This window comes from Scyliorhinus torazame, chromosome 19, assembly GCF_047496885.1.
Source record: "Scyliorhinus torazame isolate Kashiwa2021f chromosome 19, sScyTor2.1, whole genome shotgun sequence".
NCBI lineage: Eukaryota > Metazoa > Chordata > Chondrichthyes > Carcharhiniformes > Scyliorhinidae > Scyliorhinus > Scyliorhinus torazame.
This window is the reverse complement of record NC_092725.1, coordinates 42,398,008-42,416,500: the sequence shown is the minus strand read 5'-3', so window position 1 is coordinate 42,416,500 and position 18,493 is coordinate 42,398,008. Positions and strand designations below refer to the sequence as shown.

At 45.1% G+C, this 18,493-nt stretch overlaps 1 protein-coding gene across 1 annotated transcript in view; it reads right to left on the bottom strand.

Moving 5' to 3' along the window:
* LOC140396664 (lysine-specific demethylase 7B-like) overlaps window positions 1-18,493 on the bottom strand; it is a 419,959-nt gene that overhangs the window by 354,031 nt on the left and 47,435 nt on the right. The gene's annotated exons all lie outside the window — the stretch shown is intronic.

Below are 18,493 nucleotides of genomic sequence, written 5' to 3'. Positions count from 1 at the left end.
CTTACCGACATCCCAGATAATGGAAGTACACAATTGGGATAGGACCTGTAAGTTGTCCAAGGTATCTTTGCCCCGCCTTAATAATCAGTCGACAAAAGAGTTGAGGTACGACTAATGTAGGTTGCTCCTGTGAACTGTTGTCAGAACCATAAGAACAGGTCTCTCTTCCTGCCCCTTCCAAATTCAACTTACACAAAGAAAACCTGTAAACAATCAGTTAACTTTGTACATCCTCTCCATCAGTCACTGACAATGCATGTCTTCAAGTTCATTATCTAACAAATTAAAAGTTGACTTGACACCTTGCAGCCAAGATTGGGCATGATGGGAAAATGCTGCAAAATAATGAAATTTGTGAGATTCGATTGAATAACATTTTTTCAGTTCTGATGAAGGGTCTTCAGTAGCAATGGTTAGCACTGTTGCTTCACAGCGGCAGTGACCCGGGTTCGATTCCTGGCTTGGATCACTTGTTATGGGCCATAGTTTAGAAAACACCAAAGTATATTATGGAGTTCACCTGACTGAGAACTGTTTATTGATTTTGGTTATGTTGCACACAAGAGCCTGCCTTTCAGGTGTTTTTCAACAGAGATCTGAGGCACTTTTAGTCAAAAACCAAGCTGTATTCTACGAATTTAGTTAACATTTGTATAAACACAGAATTGTTATCAACTACAAACAAAGACCCCACACAGCTACAGCAATCTAAGTATAACCCTTAATGAATTCCCCCTTAACTGTTCCAACTCAATAACAAAATCTAAGTAAAACCAGAAACAGGTTTTCAAAGGTGTGGCCCAGCACACGGCATTCTTACTGATATAAGACTTGTCATTGATGCTCTTGTTCCTCTTTCCAAACAGGTTTGAATTCCTTCCAAAAAGCAATTATCTCTTTTAAGTTATCAAGCAGTCTGAAAACAGCTTGTAAAATGAAGATAGAGAGACATTTCTTTCAACTTGTGCAGTTCAAACCAGTCCAAACTCAAAGCAAAAGTAAAAACTCAGATCCACAGCCCAGTTCCACCAACACAATGACATCACTGAAGCCATGTGGATAAGACAAAAACATTTCTTAAAGGGACACTCCCATGGCATAAATATGCGGAGTCTGCATATTCTCCCCGTGTCTGCGTGGGTTTCCTCCGGGTTCTCCAGTTTCCTTCCACAAGTCCAGAAAGATGTGCTTGTTAGGTGAATTGGACATTCTGAATTCTCCCTCAGTGTACCCGAACAGGTGCCAGAGTGTGGCGACGAGGGAATTTTCACAATAACTTCATTGCAGTGTTAATATAATACTACTTGTGACACTAATAAAGATCATAACTCAGCTTCTCTGATGCTACTGTAGAATCCAAGGGCAGGGTGGCACAGGGGCAGCATGGGTTGAATCCCGGCCTTGATCACTGGCCGTGTGGAGTTTTCACATTCTCCCCTTGTCTGCGTGGGTCTCACCACCAAAACCCAAAGATGTGCAGGGTAGTTGGTTTGGCCACGCTAAATTGCCCTTTATTGGAATTTTTTTTTTTTTTTTAAATAAAAAGATCCACGCCCACACACCGAAGGGTCACCTATCGCCACCTATATCAATAGGTGGAATGGGTGGAAATCAGGAATAGTAAGGCGAAAAAGTCACTGATAGGAGTAATCTATAGGCCACCAAATAGTAACATGATGGTGGGCCAGGCAATAAACAAAGAAATAACAGATGCATGTAGAAATGGTACAGCAGTTATCATGGGGGATTTAAATCTACATGTTGATTGGTTTAACTAGGTCGGTCAAGGTAGCCTTGAGGAGGAGTTTATAGAATGTATCCGTGATAGTTTCCTAGAACAGTATGTAATGGAACCTACGAGGGAACAAGCGGTCCTAGATCTGGTCCTGTGTAATGAGACAGGATTGATTCATGATCTCATAGTTAGGGATCCTCTCGGAAGGAGCGATCACAATATGGTGGAATTTAAAATACAGATGGAGGGTGAGAAGGTAAAATCAAGCACTAGTGTTTTGTGCTTAAACAAAGGAGATTACAATGGGATGAGAGAAGAACTAGCTAAGGTAGACTGGGAGCAAAGACTTTATAGTGAAACAGTTGAGGAACAGTGGAGAACCTTCCAAGTGATTTTTCACAGTGCTCAGCAAAGGTTCATACCAACAAAAAGGAAGTACGGTAAAAAGAGGGAAAAATCAACCGTGGATATCTAAGGAAATAAGGGAGAGAATCAAATTGAAGGAAAAAACATGCAAAGTAGCAAAGATTAGTGGGAGGCTAGAGGACTGGGAAATCTATAGGGGGCAACAGAAAGCTACTAAAAAAGCTATAAAGAAGAGTAAGATAGATTAGGAGAGTAAACTTGCTCAGAATATAAAAACAGATAGTAAAAGTTTCTACAAATATATAAAACAAAAAAAAAAGAGTGGCTAAGGTAAATATTGGTCCTTTAGAGGATGAGAAGGGAGATTTAATAATGGGAGATGAGGAAATGGTTGAGGAACTGAACAGGTTTTTTGGGTCGGTCTTCACAGTGGAAGGCACAAATAACATGCCAGTGACTGATGGAAATGAGGCTATGACAGGTGAGGACCTTGAGAGGATTGTGATCACCAAGGAGGTAGTGATGGGCAAGCTAATGGGGCTAAAGGTAGACAAGTCTCATGGACCTGATGGAATACATCCCAGAGTGCTAAAAGAGATGGCTAGGGAAATTGCAAATGCACTAGTGATAATTTACCAAAATTCACTGGACTCTGGGGTGGTCCCGGCGGATTGGAAATTAGCAAACGTGACACCACTGTTTAAAAAAGGAGGTAGGCAGAAAGCGGGTAATTATAGGCCAGTGAGCTTAACTTCGGTAGTAGGGAAGATGCTGGAATCTATCATCAAGGAAGAAATAGCGAGGCATCTGGATGGAAATTGTCCCATTGGACAGACGCAGCATGGGTTCATAAAGGGCAGGTCGTGCCTAACTAATTTAGTGGAATTTTCTGAGGATATTAACAGTGCGGTAGATAACGGGGAGCCATTGGATGTGGTATATCTGGATTTCCAGAAAGCCTTTGACAAGGTGCCACACAAAAGATTGTTGCATATGATAAAGATGCATGGCATTAAGGGGAAAGTAGTAGCATGGATAGAGGATTGGTTAATTAATAGAAAGCAAAGAGTGGGGATTAATGGGTGTTTCTCTGGTTGACAATCAGCAGCTAGTGGTGTCCCTCAGAGATCAGTGTTGGGCCCACAACTATTCACAATTTACATAGATGATTTGGAGTTGGGGACCAAGGGCAATGTGTCCAAGTTTGCAGACGACACTAAGATAAGTGGTAAAGCAAAAAGTGCAGAGGATACTGGAAGTCTGCAGAGGGATTTGGACAGGCTAAGTGAATGGGCTAGGGTCTGGCAGATGGAATACAATGTTGACAAATGTGAGGTTATCCATTTTGGTAGGAATAACAGCAAAAGGGATTATTATTTAAATGATAAAATATTAAAATATGCTGCTGTGCAGAGAGACCTGGGTGTGCTAGTGCATGAGTCGCAAAAAGTTGGTTTTCAGGTGCAACACGTGATTAAGAAGGCAAATGGAATTTTGTCCTTCATTGCTAGAGGGATGGAGTTTAAGACTAGGGAGGTTCTGCTGCAATTGTATAAGGTGTTAGTGAGGCCACGCCTGGAGTATTGTGTTCAGTTTTGGTCTCCCTACTTGAGAAAGGACATACTGGCACTGGAGGGTGTGCAGAGGAGATTCACTAGGTTAATCCCAGAGCTGAAGGGGTTGGATTACGAGGAGAGGTTGAGTAGACTGGGACTGTACTCATTGGAATTTAGAAGGATGAGGGGGGATCTTATAGAAACATATAAAATTATGAAGGGAATAGATAGGATAGATGCGGGCAGGTTATTTCCACTGGCGGGTGAAAGCAGAACTAGGGGGCATAGCCTCAAAATAAAGGGAAGTAGATTTAGGACTGAGTTTAGGAGGAACTTCTTCACCCAAAGGGTTGTGAATCTATGGAATTCTTTGCCCAGTGAAGCAGTAGAGGCTCCTTCATTCAATGTTTTTATGATAAAGATAGATAGTTTTTTGAAGAATAAAGGGATTAAGGGTTATGGTGTTCGGGCTGGAAAGTGGAGCTGAGTCCACAAAAGATCAGCCATGATCTCATTGAATGGTGGAGCAGGCTCGAGGGGCCAGATGGCCTACTCCTGCTCCTAGTTCTTATGTTCTTATGTTCTTATGTCCAGGCTGGGGATTTTATACTGTAAGTCTTCAATGTTGAGTGGGGAAGCTCAGCCCCCAATTACCAGGGGAGTTCATACTCGTTATGTGTTAATGATGGCCGCAGATCTGTGTCTTCCTGCAGTTTAACGCCCACGTTGGAGTCAGAGTCAGGATCCGAGAAAACAGCGTTGGGCATCTCGGCTTCCTGGCCATTGTTATGGGCCAGGGTTTAGAGAACCCCAAAGTGTATCATGGAGTTCACCTGACCCATGATAGATTGTGGTATGGGGAGCACACAGCCCACTCTACAGGTGTGGTATAGCAGAAATGGAAAAGTAATTTTTAAAGCAAAACAATGTTTATTCTATGAACTCAAGTTAACCTTTTTGAAACAGTGAACATCTTAGCAACCATCAATTCAAATACAACCCCCAAAGAATACAACACCAAGTAACCCTTAATAATTTCCCAAACAACATCAAGACAAAGGGAATCACCTTTTAACAGAAGCACATCAGGTTTACATTCACTGCTGAAAACACTTATAATTCTGAATTCACCAAATGATTAAGTGACAGTCTTTTCATGGCAGAGAGAACAGCAGTACACCTGCTTTGTCTGGCTTCAGCTCCAACACTGAAAACGAAACTAAAACACACCCTGCAGCAAACAACCTAAAACGAAAGTAAAAAGCTGACAGACAGCCCAGCTCCACCCATACTCTGACATCACTGATAAACACCCATTTCTTAAAAGGTACATTTCCCAAACACCCATTTCTCAAAGGTACTCTCACATGACACCATCGACAGTTGGAGGGAACACCAGATGCAGCAGAGGTTGTGGTTGAGGGATCTGCCTAATCTAGGTGCCGGTGGCAAGCGCTGGCAATTCTTGGAGTCGGCCACAGATGTGGTCCACATGGCGGTTAGAGTCCCGGCTGAATGCCTGTACAGGGCAAGAAACCGGCGCCGTTTGGCATAGCATGATCACCGGGAGCCACGTGGCTCCATCACCGAAATTCTGGACATAGATGGCATCCCCAGGAATGAAACGGTGAAGCAGACACCGACGGCCCTCAACGGCTTTGGACTGCTCTTGACCGTGCTGAACCTTCTTCCCGATGTCCAGAATGCCCAAGCTTAACCACGTCTGGAGGCGTTGACATACATACATTGACTCATGAGTAGCTCAGCCGGTGCCACCTCTGTGGTCGTATGCGGCATGGTCCAGAGAACAGGCCAATCGGGTTTCCTAGTTTCTGTTGGTCAACTTCTTCATTCCCCTCTTAAATGTCTGGACCGCCCTTTTGAGGCTGGGTGATATGGGTCCTCACATGGCGGATCCCATACACAGCCAGGAATGCCTCGAACTCCGCACCAGTGAAAGCAGCTCCACTGAAGGAGACCAGCACCTCCAAGATAACATGTGTGCTGAAGGTGTAGCACATGGCAGTCCACAGTCGCCCTTGCAGTAACTGCCTGCATCCTCTGATTCGAGCCAATTCTGAGCATCGAAAATGATCAGGACTATTGATCCCTAAAAAGGACTGGCATGGTCAGCCCGGCCATTTCCAAGGGTGCAAAGGCACCGCTGGTGGAGCTTTCTGGTGTTCCCGGCATGGCCTGCATTGTTGGGCCAACTTCTCAATATCCAAGTCGATGCCCGACCACCAAACGTAACTGCAGTTGTTTGTTATGGAAGTCCTGTGGCAAGTTCTGTTACGACCAGTGAAGAGGTAGAATTCCGAACGGACGACAGAAGATACAAAATGGATGCCGCCTGATACAAAATGGACTCTGTCAATGTTCTTGACCCTATGTTATTCTCAGTGTCTGCTGCTGAAGTAGTAAAGCTTTGTGCAAAACAAGTGATCCACAACCAGGTGCATCCAGAGGGACAATGAGCCGTTGGCAACCTTTGCCCAATGTCTGTATTCTTAGCTACTTGTAACTGACAAAGGGGCCCCAAATTGAGGAACTAGCAAGGAATGAGGAAGGACATGTTTCAACGTGGCTGGACTATTGAACCCATGACTTTATGTAACCATTATCTATGTAATGAATTGATTGGGTAAGGCAAGCTGCCAATTAGAGGCTATAGGAGCTAACTTGTAGCCATTTACGGCATTGAAGATGCATGTTATGAATTGTGACGCAAACAGAATTAATTGGGTATATGTAAATGCGAACGCAAACTAATCCAGCTTTCCTTCTGTATTAACCCAGTGCGACCTCAGCTCAGGAGAGAAAAGGTGCTGCACAGACCGTGGGGGTCAAAGGCCTTTTCTCCCAGAGCTCTGAAAATTAATAAATTGCTTCTTTACTCACTCAAAAGGTCTATTTGTGAATATTTTCACCTACACTATGGCGTAGTCAGCATGGAACTGAGACGACGTTCGGGTCAGTGAACGGGGTGAGTAGTTCAAACTTTAACCACCCAGAAATTAGAGACTGATCAGGACGTGGCAATGGAAGAACCAAAATAGTAGACGAAGGTTGAGGGGGGACCTGATTGAGGTCTACAAAATTATGAGGTATGGACAGGGTGGATAGCAACAAGCTTTTTCCAAGAGTCAATTACAAGGGGTCACGATTTCAAGGTGAGTGGGGGAAAGTTTAAGGGAGATGTGCATGGAAAGTTTTTTACGCAGAGGGTGGTGGGTGCCAGCGGAGGTGGTAGAGGCGGGCACGATAGCATCATTTAAGATGCATCTAGACAGATATATGAATGGGCGGGGAACAGAGGGAAGTTGATCCTTGGAAAATAGAAGACAGGTTTAGATAAAGGATCTGGATCGGCGCAGGCTGGGAGGGCCGAAGGGCCTGTTCCTGTGCTGTAATTTTTCTTTGTTCTTTGCATACGAGTGAGAGAAGTGACCTAATTGGTTTAACTGTAATGTGATACTGCCGCGTTGAGAATTAACAAATGAGATTGTTTACAGGTGAGAGAGGTGATTGATGGAGGTATGTTAAAGAACGATGTTGTGAGGCCCTCATCAGGTAAACAGGCATCGGAGAGAAAAGGGGTGTGTTATGGAATCCGCCCGAGGAGGCAAGACCTTCTCGGGACGGAGGAGGACGCTGACGGACCTCTGAGAACCTCGCCGTGAGTACGTGGGTACTATACGAAGTCCGTGTATTCTCGGTAGGAAAGAATAGGGGGACTGTCTAGATATAAACATTCTCCAATCACACAGGGACGGTAGGTAAATTAATAATGGCTGCGGAAAAAGTTAAAAGGGGGTCCCCGGGCTCCCTGATAAACTCTTATCAGACAGACAGACAGTCGTTAATTAAAAAGATACAGAAGGACGGCTGGGACGTATCACATACTTTGGAACTCCAGAGAGATTGGTTGACAAAACAAACTAAAGACAACACCAAGAAAACAGGGGTACTTGTGGTACATCAATTGGCGGGACAAGTAAACGTGGTAAAACAGAAGACGACAGAAATAGAGACGAAAGTGAAATGTCAAACAAAAATCATAAAGGAATTAAGAGTATAAATTGCATGAGGGGGGGAAAAATGGGGCCGTGTCCAGAGACGACCTCCCTGCCCCCATATGATAGTATAGGAGGCGGTCGATGTGGCACCCGTGAGCCGAGGGGGTACCTTGCAAACCCGACCGCCAGTTACAAACCATTCACCCCGGGAGAAAGACAACAGATTATAACCGTCCTGGGAAAACTTCAGCCCTGAAGCCAGAATGTAAACTTTTGGACAGAACTCAATGCCGTCTGGGTGGGTCATCAACTGCACTTACATAGAACATAGAACGTAGAACATAGAACAATACAGCACAGTACAGGCCCTTCGGCCCACGATGTTGCACCGAAACAAAAGCCATCTAACCTGCACTATGCCATTATCATCCATATGTTTATCCAATAAACTTTTAAATGCCCTCAATGTTGGCGAGTTCACTACTGTAGCAGGTAGGGCATTCCACGGCCTCACTACTCTTTGCGTAAAGAACCTACCTCTGACCTCTGTCCTATATCTATTTACCCCTCAGTTTAAAGCTATGTCCCCTCGTGCCAGCCATTTCCATCCGCGGGAGAAGGCTCTCACTGTCCACCCTATCCAACCCCCTGATCATTTTGTATGCCTCTATTAAGTCTCCTCTTAACCTTCTTCTCTCCAACGAAAACAACCTCAAGTCCATCAGCCTTTCCTCATAAGATTTTCCCTCCATACCAGGCAACATCCTGGTAAATCTCCTCTGCACCCGCTCCAAAGCCTCCACGTCCTTCCTATAATGCGGTGACCAGAACTGTACGCAATACTCCAAATGCGACCGTACCAGAGTTCTGTACAGCTGCAACATGACCTCCTGACTCCGGAACTCAATCCCTCTACCAATAAAGGCCAACACTCCATAGGCCTTCTTCACAACCCAATCAACCTGGGTGGCAACTTTCAGGGATCTATGTACATGGACACCTAGATCCCTCTGCTCATCCACACTTTCAAGAACTGATGAGTCTTACAATATCACGGAAGCTATTGACGCATTAAAAAAACAACTCAATGACTTTAAGCAAGGCCTTGGATTGGGGGGGGTGTAATGGCTGGCTCCATTGGCCTTTTGGAGGAGGATGGGGAACATAATTGCTGTTATGTGTTTGCTTTTTTGCTGTCTTATAAGCATAGTAAAGCCATGTTGTACTAGAATATTGGGACAGGTCCTACTAGTCGTACCTGTGCAGAACAAGGAAGTCTGCGATGAATTACTAGCGCAAAGAAACCCCTCCGACGTGCCTGTCCCCCATATCAACGAACATGACGTCCCAGACGGGGAAATATCGAGATGGATGTGGTCAGCTTTGGACATCGGGATGTCCAAGGACCAACAGACGGGCCTGAAGAGGTGGAATTCCGAACGGACAACAGAAGATACAAAATGGATGCCGCCTGATACAAAATGGACTCTGTCAATGTTCTTGACCCTATGTTATTCTCAGTGTCTGCTGCTGAAGTAGTAAAGCTTTGTGCAAAACAAGTGATCCACAACCAGATGCATCCGGAGGGACAATGAGCCGTTGGCAACCTTTGCCCAATGCCTGTATTCTTAGCTACTTGTAACTGACAAAGGGGCCCCAAATTGAGAAACGAGCAAGGAATGAGGAAGGACATGTTTCAACGTGACTGGACTATTAACCCAATGACTTTATGTAACCGTTATCTATGTAATGAATTGATCGGTTAAGGAAAACTGCCAATTAGAGGCTATAGGAGCTAACTTGTAGCCATTTACGGCATTGAAGATGCATGATATGAATTGTGACGCAAACAGAATTGATCCGGTATATGTAAATGCAAATGCAAACTAATCCCGCTTTCCTTCTGTATATTAACCCAGTGCGACCTCAGCTCAGGCGAGAAAAGGTGCTGCACAGACAATGGGAGTCAAAGGCCTTTTCTCCCAGAGCTCTGAAAATTAATAAATTGCTTCTTTACTCACTCAAAAGGTCTATTCGTGAATATTTTCACCTACAACCAGCCTGGTACCCAAAAGAAAAAAGTGTGCCATCCTCCACACTGACCTAAGAACATAAGAACTAAGAGCAGGAGTAGGCCATCTGGCCCCTCAAGCCTGCTCCGCCATTCAATGAGATCATGGCTGATCTTTTGTGGACTCAGCTCCACTTTCCAGCCCGAACACCATAACCCTTAATCCCTTTATTCTTCAAAAAACTATCTATCTTTATCTCAAAAACATTTAATGAAGGAGCTGCTTCACTGGGCAAGGAATTCCATAGATTCACAACCCTTTGGGTGAAGACATTCCTCCTAAACTCAGTCCTAAATCTACTTCCCCTTATTTTGAGGCTATGCCCCCTAGTTCTGCTTTCACCCGCCAGTGGAAACAACCTGGCCGGCATCTATCCTATCTATTCCCTTCATAATCTTATACGTTTCTATAAGATCCCCCCTCATCCTTCTAAATCCAACGAGTACAGTCCCAGTCTACTCAACCTCTCCTCGTAATCCAACCACTTCAGCTCTGGAAGTGAATCTCCTCTGCACACCCTCCAGTGCCAGTACATCGTTTCTCAAGTAAGGAGACCAAAACTGAACACAATACTCCAGGTGTGGCTTCACCAACACCTTATACAATTGCAGCATAACCTCCATAGTCTTAAACTCCATCCCTCCGGCAATGAAGGACAAAATTCCATTCGCCTTCTTAATCACCTGTAAACCAACTTTTTGCGACTCATGCACTAGCACACCCAGGTCTCTCTGCATAGCAGCATGTTTTAATATTTTATTTAAATAATAATCCCTTTTGCTGTTATTCCTACCAAAATGGATAACCTCACATTTATCAACATTGTATTGCATCTGCCAGACCCTAGCCCATTCACTTAACCTATCCAAATCCCTCTGCAGACTTCCGGTATCCTCTGCACTTTTTGCATTACCACTCATCTTAGTGTCGTCTGCAAACTTGGGACACATTGCCCTTGGTCCCCAACTCCAAATCATCTATGTAAATTGTGAACAATTGTGGGCCCAATACTGAACCCTGAGTGACACCACTAGCTGCTGATTGCCAACCAGAGAAACACCCATTAATCCCCACTCTTTGCTTTCTCTTAATTAACCAATCCTCTATCCATGCTACTGTTTTACCCTTAATGCTATGCATCTTTATCTTATGCAACAACCTTTTGTGTGGCACCTTGTCAAAGGCTTTCTGGAAATCAAGGTATACCACATCCATTGGCTCCCCGTTATCTACCGCACTGGTAATGTCCTCAAAAAATTCCACTAAATTAGTTAGGTACGCCCTGCCCTTTATGAACCCATGCTGCGTCTGCCCAATGGGACAATTTCCATCCAGATGCCTCGCTATTTCTTCCTTGATGACAGATTCCAGCATCTTCCCTACTACCGAAGTTAAGCTATAATTACCCACTTTCTGCCTCCCACCTTTTTTAAACAATGGTGTCACGTTTGCTAATTTCCAATCCGCCGGGACCACCCCAGAGTCCAGTGAATTTTGGTAAATTATCACTAGTGCATTTGCAATTTCTCTAGCCATCTCTTTTAGCATTCTGGGATGCATTCCATCAGGGCCAGGAGACTTGTCTACCATTAGCCCCATTAGCTTGCCCATCACTACCTCCTCAGTGATAACAATCATCTCAAGGTCCTCACCTGTCATAGCCAGTGACTGATAGAAATGAGGCTATGTTATTTGTGTCTTCCACTGTGAAGACCAACCCAAAAAACCTGTTCAGTTCCTCAGCCATTTCCTCATCTCCCATTATTAAATCTCCCTTCTCATCCCCTAAAGGACCAATATTTACCTTAGCCACTCTTTTTTGTTTTATATATTTGTAGAAATTTTTACTATCAGTTTTTATATTCTGAGCAAGTTTACTCTCAATTTACCTTACTCGTCTTTATAGCTTTTTTAGTAGCTTTCTGTTGCCCCCTAAAGATTTCCCAGTCCTCTCATCTCCCACTAATCTTTGCCACTTTGTATTCTTTTTCCTCCAATTTGATACTCTCCCTTGTTTCCTTAGATATCCACGGTCGATTTTCCCTCTTTCTACTGTCCTTCCTATTTATTGGTATAAACCTTTGCTGGGCACTGTGAAAAAAAAATCGCTCGGAAGGTTCTCCACCGTTCCTCAACTGTTTCATCATAAAGTCTTTGCTCCCAGTCTACCTTAGCTAGTTCTTCTCTCATCCCATTGTAATCCCCTTCGTTTAAGCACAAAACACTAGTGTTTGATTTTACCTTCTCACCCTCCATCTGTATTTTAAATTCCACCATATTGTGATCGCTCCTTCCGAGAGGATCCCTAACTATGAGATCCTGAATCAATCCTGTCTCATTACACAGGACGAGATCTAGGACTGCTTGTTCCCTCGCAGGTTCCATTACATACTGTTCTAGGAAACTATCACAAATACATTCTATAAACTCCTCCTCAAGGCTGCCTTGACCGATCTGGTTAAACCAATCGACATGTAGATTAAAATCCCCCATAACTGCTGTACCATTTCGACTTGGATCAGTTATTTCTTTGCCCCACCATAATGTTACTATTTGGTGGCCTATTGACTACTCCTATCAGTGACTTTTTAGCCTTACTATTCCGTATTTCCACCCAAATGGTTCAACCTTATCCTCCATAGCACCGATGTCATCCTTTACTACTGCCTGGATGCCATCCTTAAATAACAGAGCTACACCACTTCCCTTACTATCCACTCTGTCCTTCCGAATAGTTTGATACCTCGGATATTTAACTCCCAGTTGTGACCATCCTTTAACCATGTTTCAGTAATGGCCACTAAATCATAGTCATTCACAATGATTTGCGCCATCAACTCATTTACCTTATTCCGAATACTACGAGCATTCAGGTAAAGTATACTTATGTTGGCTTTTATACGTCTGGTTTGAATCTTAACACCTCGATCAGTAACCTCTCCTAAGTTATATTTCCTCTTAACTTTTCTCCTAATTTTCCTCGTCATTGAACCCATATCTTTACGTAACAGCCTGCCATTTATGTTTTTACCATTTATGTTTTTACCATTTATGTTTTTACCATTTATGTTTTTACCATTTATGTTTTTACCATTTATGTTTTTACCATTTATGTTTTTACCATTTATGTTTTTACCATTTATGTTTTTACCATTTATGTTTTTACCATTTATGTTTTTACTTCCCGTTTTATTCCTTTTAGTATTACTGGGCCTATTCACTGAGCTCCCCTCTGTCACTGTACCTTGTACTGTCGCCCTTTTTGATTTTTGACTATGGCTTCTCTGCCTTACACTTTCCCCCTTACTGCCTTTTGTTTCTGTCCCTGTTTTACTACCATCCGACTTCCTGCATCGGTTCCCATCCCCCTGCCACATTAGTTTAAATCCCCCCCAACAGCTCGAACAAACATCGCCCCCCCCCAGGACATCGGTTCCAGTCCTGCCCAGGTGCAGACCGTCCGGTTAGTACTGGTCCCACCTCCCCCAGAACCGGTTCCAATGCCCCAGGAATTTGAATCCCTCCCTCTTGCACCATCTCTCGAGCCACGCATTCATCCCATCTATCCTGACGAGCTTGTCACACTGGTAGCAATCCTGAGATTACTACCTTTGAATTCAGCTTGTAGGGCTGTCTCGTATTTTACCTAAATCGTTGGTGCCTATGTGCACCACGATAGCTGGCTGTTCACCCACCCCCCCCAAAGAATGTCCTGCAGCCGCTCCGAGACATCCTTGACCCTTGCACCAGGGAGGCAACATACCATCCTGGAGTCCCCTATCACTATAGCCCTGCCATTCTTCTTCCTGCCCTGCTGCGCAGCAGAGCCAACCACGGTGCCATTAACCTGGCTGCTGCTGCCTTCCCCCTGGTGAGCCATCTCCCTCAACAGTATCCAAAGCGGTATATCTGTTTTGCAGGAAGATGACCGCAGGGGACACCTGCACTGCCTTCCTACTCTTGCTCTGGAATTTTGGAGGTGTAAGTCCTCACATTGTCTGGTAGCGCACTGTGCAGGGCCCCATACAGCACTATGTGGCAGAACCGGGAGAAACATGGGTTCGTCTGGATCCAACCCTTTATTCGGGCTGCCGTCGCCAGCATGAGTCCATAACGTGGAGTGCAGCCACCACCAGTTCGGGGGGACCTTAACGCATCCATGTGGGGGATCTTCATGCCAGGGCAGTGTTCATATACCCTCAGCAATAGGGCCCAACGCTGGATCCTGGCGGACGCGATTGGGGGAATAGCTCGGTCTTCTTTGAACAAGCCCAATAACAGTTATTGGTCCACGTAGTAAGTGTGTGAGCGATAACCTGGGAGTCAGGCACAATCATCGCAAGAAGAAAGGACCCTAGGTTTCGAACCCAGAGAAGACATTCACATGGAGTGATTGTAGCCTGGCCACATCCTTCACAAAGTGCAGGTATAACCTGAAGCTCAGCTGGGAGTCTGAGTCATATTTTGTTGAGTAAGAGAATTATGAATAAAATTGCATCCAACTGTGGGGTGAAAAAAAATGAAAGTATGTCTGTAAACATATTGATGAAACTTACGGACTCCAAAGATTACTGCCAACCCTTCCTTTGCACTCAGAGGGCAGCAGGGTGGCACAGTGGTTAGCATTGCTGCCTTACAACACCGAGGTTCCAGGTTCAATCCCGGCTCTGGGTCACTGTCTGTGTGGAGTTTGCACATTCTCCCAGTGTTTGCATTGGTTTTGTCCCCCACAACCCGAAGATGTGCAGGGTAGGTGGCTTGGCCACGCTAAATTGCCCCTTAATTGGAAAAAATGAATTGAGTACTCTAAATTTAAATAATAAAAAAATGCGCTCAGAATCAGCATGTGGAATGTGAATGGTAGCTCTGGTCCATCAGCCAAGTAGTGAGCGAGGACCGAGTCCACCCCATAAGGCGTCACATGTCAACAGCAGCGGCTTGTCAGGGTCAAAATTCGCAGTTTCGAAGATGACAGCTGCCATTTTACCGCGTTGAATGACTGCTGTTGACCACAGTTGACCCTTATTGAACAAAAGGTGGAGAGGACGGGGGGGGGGCCTGGTTCGGGATGAATTACCCATAATAATTCACTGATCCGAGGAAGGAGCCAACACCTGCAATTTGTCCTCTACAGGGTGCAACACATTCTGGTCCACTCAGTACCCCAATAAGTGACCTCAGGGGCAAGAAAAACTAATTTTTCCCACCGGAAGCGGATGCCCGCCTGCTCAAACTACCAGAGGCCCGGTTCAGGTTCACCAGATGTTGCTGGTTAGACGACCCAGTGATGAAGACATTGTCCAAGTAGACAGCCACCCTGGGTAATCTCCACAGGATGTTCTCCATCACACGCTGGAAAATACCGCATGTGGACAAGACCCCAAACGAGTATATTCGTATGAACCCCTGTGGGTGTTCATGGTGACGAACCGGTGGGAGTCCGGGTCCAACTCATGTCCAGTTTTCTGTGTTGTGGGAATGTCCGTTTAAGAAATGTTTGTGTCTTATCACATGGCTTCAGTGATGTCATTGTGTGGGTGGAGCTGGGCTGTGGCTCTGAATTTTACTTTCGCTTAGGAGTTTGGACTGACTTTGAACTGCACAGGTTGAAGGAAGTGTTTCACTGCCTTCATTTTAAAAGCTGTTTTCAGACTACTTGATATCTTAAGAGATAATTGCTTTCTGGAAGGAATTCAAACCTGCTGTTTGGAAAGAGGAACAAGAGCATCTGGCAGCTTTCTGGCCTCCCCCTTGTTGTTTGGATTGGATTTCTTTATTGTCACATGTACCGAGGTACAGTGAAAAGTATTTTTCGGCGAGCAGCTCAACAGATCATTAAGTACTTGAAAAGAAAAAGGAAATAAAATCAAATACATAATAGGGCAACACAAGGTACACAATGTAACTACTTAAACACCGGCATCGGGTCAAGCATACAGGGGTGTAGTGTTAATCAGGTCAGTCCATAAGAGTGTCATTTATGAGTCTGGTGACAGTGGGGAAGCAGTTTTTGAATCTTTTGTATATCCTGCCCAATGGAAGAAGTTGGAACAGTGAGTCAGCCGGGTGGGAGGGGTCTTTGATTATGCTGCCCGCTTTCCCCAGGCAGTGGGAGGTGTAGATAGAGTCAAAGCATGGGTGGCAGCTTTGTGTGATGGACTGGGCTGTGTTCACAAGTTTCTTATGGTCTTGGGTCGAGCAGTTGCCATACCAGGCTGAGATGCAGCCAGATAGGATGCTTTCAATGGTGCATCTGTAAAAATTGGTGTGAGTTAATGCGGACATGCCGAATTTCCTTAGTTTCCTGAGGAAGTATAGGCGCTATTGCGCTTTCTTGATGGTGGCGTTAACGTGGGTGGACCAGGACAGATTTTTGGAGATGTGCACCCCTAGGAATTTGAAACTGCTAACCATCTCCACCTCGGCCCCGTTGATACTGACAGGGGCGTGTACAGTACTTTGCTTTCTGAAGTCAATGACCAGCTCTTCAGTTTTGCTGGCATTGAGGGATAGATTGTTGTTGCTGCACCACTCCACTAGGTTTTCTATCTCCCTCCTGTATTGACTAGTCGTTATTCGAGATCCGGCCCACTATGGTCGTATCTTCAGCAAATTTGTAGGTGGAGTTGAAACCAAATTTTGCCCCACATTCGTGTGTGTACAGGGAGTATAGTAGGAGGCTAAGCACGCAGCCTTGCGGGGCCCCGGTATTTTGGACTATTGTGGTATTTTGGCAGTACACTCGAGGTTGGCCTTGTTGAAGTTCCCAGCCACGGTGAACAAGGCCTTCGGGTGTTCTGTTTAGTTTCCTCTGGTCTCTCTCACTCCCCCATTCCCTCCACCCCTCCCATTCCAGTCTGCACCCAGTGGTCCCGGTGGCTCCCGTGAGTCTGTGTTGCCCCCACCTTCCCCCCTCCTCTATCAATTGGCTTCGAACAGGTCTTGGAACAAGTTGGTGAATGGGCTTTGTGGAAGCCATCCTCTGACCCTCGGATGGTGAACTTAGAACATAAGAATTAGGAACAGGAGTAGGCCATCTGGCCCCTTGAGCCTGCTCCGCCATTTAATGAGATCATGGCTGATCTTTGTGGACTCAGCTCCACTCTCCGGCCCGTACACCATATCCCCGAATCCTTTTATTCTTTAGAAAGGCATCTATCTTTTTCTTAAAAACGTCTAAAGAAGGAGCCTCAACTGCTTCACTGGGCAAGGAATTCCAGAGATTCACAACCCTTTGGGTGAAGAAGTTCCTCCTACACTCCATCCTAAATCTACTTCCCCTTATTTTGAGGCAATGCCCCCTTGTTCTGCTTTCACCCGCCAGTGGAAACAACCTGTCCGCATCTATCCTATCTATTCCCTTCATAATTTTATATGTCTCAATAAGATCCCCCCCGCATCCTTCTAAACTCCAATGAGTACAGTCCCAGTCTACTCAACCTCTCATCATAATCTAATCTCCTCAACTCTGGGATCAAAGAACAAAGAACAAAGAACAAAGAAATGTACAGCACAGGAACAGGCCCTTCGGCCCTCCAAGCCCGTGCCGACCATACTGCCCGACTAAACTACAATCTTCTACACTTCCTGGGTCCGTATCCTTCTATTCCCATCCTATTCATATATTTGTCAAGATGCCCCTTAAATGTCCCTATCGTCCCTGCCTCCACTACCTCCTCCGGTAGTGAGTTCCAGGCACCCACTACCCTCTGCGTAAAAAACTTGCCTCGTACATCTACTCTAAACTTTGCCCCTCTCACCTTAAACCTATGCCCCCTAGTAATTGACCCCTCTACCCTGGGGAAAAGCCTCTGACTATCCACTCTGTCTATGCCCCTCATAATTTTGTATACCTCTATCAGGTCGCCCCTCAACCTCCTTCGTTCCAGTGAGAACAAACCGAGTTTATTCAATCGCTCCTCATAGCTTATGCCCTCCATACCAGGCAACATTCTGGTAAATCTCTTCTGCACCCTCTCTAAAGCCTCCACATCCTTCTGGTAGTGTGGCGACCAGAATTGAACACTATACTCCAAGTGTGGCCTAACTAAGGTTCTATACAGCTGCAACATGACTTGCCAATTCTTATACTCAATGCCCCGGCCAATGAAGGCAAGCATGCCGTATGCCTTCTTGACTACCTTCTCCACCTGTGTAGCCCCTTTCAGTGATCTGTGGACCTGTACTCCTAGATCTCTTTGACTTTCAATACTCTTGAGGGTTCTACCATTCACTGTATATTCCCTACCTGCATTAGCCCTTCCAAAATGCATTACCTCACATTTGTCCAGGTTAAACTCCATCTGCCATCTCTCCGCCCAAGTCTCCAGACAATCTAAATCCTGCTGTATCCTCAGACAGTCCTCATCGCTATCCGCAATTCCACCAACCTTTGTGTCGTCTGCAAACTTACTAATCAGACCAGTTACATTTTCCTCCAAATCATTTATATATACTACAAAGAGCAAAGGTCCCAGCACTGATCCCTGTGGAACACCACTGGTCACAGCCCTCCAATTAGAAAAGCATCCCTCCATTGCTACCCTCTGCCTTCTATGGCCTAGCCAGTTCTGTATCCACCTTGCCAGTTCACCCCTGATCCCGTGTGACTTCACCTTTTGTACTAGTCTACCATGAGGGACCTTGTCAAAGGCCTTACTGAAGTCCATATAGACAACATCTACTGCCCTACCTGCATCAATCATCTTAGTGACCTCCTCGAAAAGCTCTATCAAGTTAGTGAGA